The sequence below is a fragment of the Triticum aestivum genome, chromosome 7A, assembly GCF_018294505.1.
Source record: "Triticum aestivum cultivar Chinese Spring chromosome 7A, IWGSC CS RefSeq v2.1, whole genome shotgun sequence".
Taxonomy (NCBI): domain Eukaryota; kingdom Viridiplantae; phylum Streptophyta; class Magnoliopsida; order Poales; family Poaceae; genus Triticum; species Triticum aestivum.
Window position 1 is genome coordinate 122095146 of NC_057812.1, and position 6298 is coordinate 122101443.

Below are 6298 nucleotides of genomic sequence, written 5' to 3' on the forward strand. Positions count from 1 at the left end.
CTTTCTTGAATTCACACATGCATATCGTTTTGCATTAGAACAACCCAGCAAGATGTCTTTGATGTATGTTTTTTCTCAGGTCAATTTTGAGACTTCTGTGCGCCTAGGTTTGATGTTTGGTGATGGGAAGAGGGGGAGCAAATTACAGGTGCATATTATTTAGTATGATTCCTTTCTCTAAAGTTAGGTGCATTCGACACTCAATGGTTTAAGGTTAGGTACCATCAGTTGGCTTCTTATTGCATTCAATTTTTTAAAGCTTTATTGGATTCCGTATCGAGAACATATTGGTGACAGTTCTTTGGCGTTTTTTGCTTCTGGCCTTATCTCCAAAATAAATGTTCCATTGTTACTCATAAATTCAGGTGTATACGTCTCGTTTATGATGGGTATATTGATTGTGAACCACGCGGATAGTTTTAGCCCGGCTTTGCAGTACTAATTAATCATGCAATTTCCTACTTCTTAATTAGTGGATTAAGCCTATGGGGCCCCGATTTCGAAAGACGAGAAGCCCCTTGATGGAGTGCTTGCCACTGTGCGACTATGCGTGTGGACAGGCTGTTGAGATGGAGTGGCCGCCGTGTCATGCTTTCCCTGCCGGAGTAGTCGGGAGCTGGGCAGGGTTGGGGTTGACTTTGACGCCACCGAACTCCGGCTTCCAGCGCACCTGTTCGGCGTGTAGGATGGACATGGAGGCTCGGAGGTGGGGTTACCTTCTCTTGGAACTTTTTACTTCTCATGTGATTCCGCACTGGTCAAGCCCTTACAGCAGGCTCCATGGTGATGCGAAAGCAACACACTCACAGGGAGATGAGATGACCAAGGGCGAAGCTACGTATAGCTACCCGGTGTCACTGGCACCGGGTGCAATTTGCATGCACTTATTGGCTTAGTGTGTAGGCCATTCAATTGTTTGATATGTAGGCATGTGTTCTTCTATATGGACACCGGGTAATTTTAAGTCTGGATCCGCCCCTGGAGATGACGGAATGTGGCCCAGTCATTCTACATGTTGTTCATGTGCTAGCTTTGTTGTGTGGGTAAGAGAGAGATCATTGGTTGATTGGGAATGGTTCTGTTGTTGCTAGAAATGAGAGAGGAGGAAGAGATGGCGGGTGCTACTAGCCCGCTACTATTGGTGAGAGAAAAATGTTGAGGATGAGATTAGGGGATGGTTTTTCTGTTGCTAGAGAAGTGCTGATTTTGCCGCTTGCTTCTTGCTTATGGCACTCCTGATTGTCAGAAATTGAGGGAAAGGGCAGAGAGAGCAGAGAGAATTGTGTCACGAAGACTATTAACTCGTTGTCCAGATGAGCTAATACAACTAAAAAATTACCTCAGCTGTATCAACGATGTCATCCATGTTCAGATTTTGTGCATGTCTTAAATGATTTTTTAACGTTAAAGGTGATCGCGGCCTTCTTTTAAATGTTTTATCTAGATAAAGCTAAAATGAGTGTGTCTAGATTAGTGATATTTTCTTACGGGCACCTGCAAGATTTACATGAAAATGTTTTCCTATGGCCGCTCAATTCTTTTGATTGATGTCGTAATTGAGGCGTCTATCACCATGAACTGTCCTATGTTCTTTAATGGTATTAAGCTATGAGCTACCCTGTGTTTCAAAGAGTTCATGAATTGCGTATGACCATGAGACTCAAATTACATGATGCATGATATTCCACAATTTATATTTTGTCCATGTTGTATGTCCATGGAAATGTTTTATACATTAGTATCTAACATAATTACATAAATGGCTATAGACGGGGAGAGAGGGAGACGAGATGGGGGCGTCGGCGGCGAGAGAGGGGCTACGGGCGAGTGCGTCCACCGGCGAGGGAGGGGGCGACTTTTATAGCGGCCGGGGTGGCAAACGTGTCTAGGGTTTTTGCGGGAGGGGGGCGCGTCACCGTACTGCGCCACCCGTACAAAATCAATGGAAGGCCGACCGGCGACAGCCTTGGCATTGATTCCCCGCGGGAAAACGAGGCGATGAGGAAGACGAGACGAGGCTGGTCGATGACTCAGCGACCCCACCAGGCTTTCGCGCCAAAAGCGCTTTCACCAGCGCCCCCGGGCGCCCCCAGCGCCAAATTTGGGCCTAACTGGCGAAAATTGGGCTTCTGGGGCGCGGCTGGACCGTTTTTTTAGCGTCGACGATAAAAAAGGGCCTTGGGGGGGGGGCTGTTGGGGGCGCGAGTAAAGATGCTCTAAGATAGAAAGGTAGTTATGGCCCTTGTCCCTTGATGCAATCATTGGCTAACTTAGAACACGAGTTGGTGGATTTGTGATAGGAGTGAGGGTTGAGAGTGAGCGGGATGGGGGTTCGGAATTGGCCCATTCAGTTATGGCGGTTTGAGCGGAATAATTTTTCTACTTTGAAGATGTAGAAAATTACATTTCATTAGAGGTGGCTTTGGCTCGAGCGAGAAATGTCTCCCTACAAACCGTGTGTTGGAAATAGCATGACGGATAGTTTGGACAACTACATTTCTCCCCCACATATGTGCTGGATTTGGGGGAGCCCGGACCATCTAGATGATTGGATTTGAGGAGCCTGCTAGGCACCCGTTTGATGTTCGAACATGCACGAATGTACAAGGGAGAAATAAACTTCAACATTGGAGGCGATCTTAATTATTTATTTAATTTATTTATATACGCATTGTGTAACCCGTAGCAATACACGGGCATTCTACTAGTCTAAATAGTGGATCCAGCTCGTTAGGTTGATGTAGGACGCTAGCTAGCGACCGATTCGACAGGTGACAACTAGAAACTCTGCTGGCGCCTCCATGCCCACACTGCACCTTTACTGGACCGGAAATGCGAGGGGTTGTAGCGGAAGCGCTCAGCGGCGTATATAGATGCCAACCGTCACATAAATCACAGCCACATCTGTGATATGTCCAACAAGCGGCTCCCATCGAACAGGTCGGTATTACAGTCATTTTTATTTAGGTTTAGAATTCTGCCACAAATATGACATTGGATTATTTTTTTATCATGCAAATCAAACATTTTTTTATGGCAAATTATGTTTGTCAAGGACGGCAAGTTTAGCTGACGAGCATGGCAGATTTGTCTCAGTTTAATCTTTTATCAGAAATTTGCGGTGCTTGCAAACTAAATTTATCATCATCGCGTCAATATAAATTGCCATGAGAAAGCATCAGATTTTCCATGTCTAAAATCTGACAGCGGATTTTTAATGCTTTCCCGTTATTTATAGGGAATGTCAGCATGGCATGCTTTATTTAATTAAATAATAGTTACATGGTGGATGAGTTTGCACAAAATAAAGCTAGGAGAATGGAGTGTTACAAGTATGACTATGGCTTAGCTATACCGTGAGCAACTTGACTCGCCTCCCTAGTTTCATTATAACAGTCAAATGGGGTACAAAGTTGAAAATGCACACTTTTTTTGTGTGTGGGCGGAATACTATTGTAGTACTTAATAGTAATATCTTACAATCTGCAAGTGCTTCTTCTAATGCAACAGGGGGACCGGACCCAATCCAAGTCATGGTTCCACCCTCTGGTCTAGCAAAATTTGCTAAGCAATCACTAACATTATTCTAAGTATGCAGTAAGACAAGTTTCACAAAGAGAAAAACTTAATTTTCTTGATGATAGAGGAGTAAATTGACCTGTCCAATTCTGGCACCTGAATCATTTGCACGACAACGAGAATCCAGCTCTACTGTGGTGGGAGAATTTGCTCCAAGTTCCAAGTTTGCTAATTAAGATTTCACATTTTAAATTGTCAGAAATGAGAACAAAGATGTATATGTTCCTTAGAAATTGTAGCTTTAACAAAATTTACCCTCAATGAAATAACGCACATGTCTAGTGCAATAGATCATGTCATTTTCACTGTGGAAGACAAAGAAATTGTGACATTTTCTCAATTAACTATGGGACAAAGAAAGGATGACATGACTCCTTAATCTTTTTTATTTGAGTTGACGTCTTGTTTTTTAAAATAAAAGCACATGTATGGTGTCGTAAATCAAGTCGTTTTCACTCCGCGAGATACAGAAATGGTGATGTGTTTTGTATTCATCATGAGATAAATAAACGGTGACACGACGTCTTATATTGAAAAATGATCTACACGTTTTCAGCAATAGATGCACTAACGTGCCAACTTAATTAGTTTGAGGGGATGAAAGTGCCCACGTAATGCGCTTTCGCTATGTGTAAAGGATGTCACTGACAACTTTTGTGTATTTCATCAGGCAAACCTTTTGTTTTTCATGGGATTATCAGATATTCAAAATCTTTAGCCCCGACTTGTAATTATCCACACAGCAAGGACACCTCAAAGCCCTTGTATGGAATTTTCGTTCAAGCATCTCTCCTATTAATGGCTGAAAATCACCACTTCCTTCAATCCAATTGTCGCGCCTTTAGCATATACTGAGTAAAATACTAAAGTTGCGATAGTCAATATGGATCAGAGGCTGTACATTTTCTTGGAGTTTCATGTATTGGTAACAATATGAAATTGTGACGTGCTAAAATGGACATGATTATCCATTTACCCACGAGTCAACATGGGCCCACCCAGTGGCGGAGCTTATAGTGTGTGCTGGGGAAAATATCAGGTGATACCATGCCTTAGGTGATACCATGATACGAGCTGCTGGTCCCTTGGATCTTAGATCCAACGGCTCCTGGAGAATCTGAAAGGCTATCGTACTTGTTTGCAATTTGTTGACTTCAAAAGGTATTTTTTGCAGAATGTTGAAGAGCTCGTATCATGGGAGCATTTAAGCCCCGATATCACCTGATACTCACAAATGCCAGATATTACAGTCCATGATTTAACCCCCGAGAGATTCCCGTAATCATCTGTCCCGGCCCACCGCGGGTACGTTCCTGCGCCGCGCAGGTCCGCGTCGGTGGCTTCTGCGGTTCTGCTCGCCAACTTGGACACAGACTCTTCCCTTCCTCTCCGCCTTTCCCGCTCCGGTTTTATCCGTTGCATCATCGCCGCACAACATGGATGCATGATGACGACGGCGCAGCGCCGCCGCCACATGGTTCACTAGCTACTCTGCACGCGGATGCACCCCGCTTTCAGTCACAGCCCGGTGTGGCAAGAGAATTAGAACGCGAACTCTCTCCTGCGCTCTGATAAAAACTTGCGTGATTCAATCTGGACAAGCGTACTAATTCATCTGCCTGATGTCTCGAGCTCTTAAACATTGCGTTCATCTTACACATTGCTTGAGTTTCTTAGACATTGCATTCATCTTTTTTGCAGGGAAAATATATTTCATCAGATAGGAATACTGACCGGTGGATGATTTACTACCACATCAATCCTGTGCGAGTTTTTCTTTTCTTTTCTTTTGCGAGTAATTCCTCAGCCAAACGGCTACTCTACCCTGGAAGGCTGGAACCTGTATCCATCAAGTCACTGTATTCGCCTTGGCGAAATATAGCACATGTATAGTGCAATACATCATGTCATTTTCGTTGCAAGAGGCAATTCGTAAAAAAAAATCATTGCAAGAGGCGAAGAAATACCATGAGAGAAATGGTGACATGACGCCTTATATTTTGAAAATGAGTGAATTCCGGCTTTTACCCCCTAATTAACCATTTTCGACACTATTTGCCCCATTTAACAAATTTTCATCCAGATTACCCCATTTAGTGACAATCTTGTCTGTTCTTACCCCTTTTAAATTTTAAGAGCCTTCTTGCAAAGATCATGTTAATTTTACTTGAGACTAAGTGCCCAAATGTACATTTTTATAAAAACAAAAAATCCGATCCTATTATGCCAATAACTTTTTTTTTGCAAGAATCATGTAAAACTGGTAGTACTAATTTTCAATGGAAACACATCATTGGAGCCCACTAAAAAACACATGTACGACAATAGCACTGCAGACATGTAAAATAGACTGGTGTTTTTGTTTGATGATCTCCCAAAGCTTAAAATAAGTGGTTCCTCCGATGTTTTGCATCAAAGAAGAAAACTAAAATATCATCACATTAAACCTAGGAACCGAGTACGAAAGTGTTACGCGCCGGGCACGACCTCATCTGGCGCTCCCGCGAGCGGCAGGGGAGGCAAACCCTACCGCCGCCGCCAGGCCCCCTCCTCCCTCCCTTGCTGCCGCCAGAGTCCGCGGCGGAGCGACGCCCCGCCGGTGCGTAGGCGGCTCGTGTCGGCCTTCGATTCCTCTCCTTGTCGTTCGGGCACTACTTTGGTCGAAGGATTGGACCTCTCCAAGCTGCGGTCCATCGCTCGTCTCGCGCCCGATAGCAGG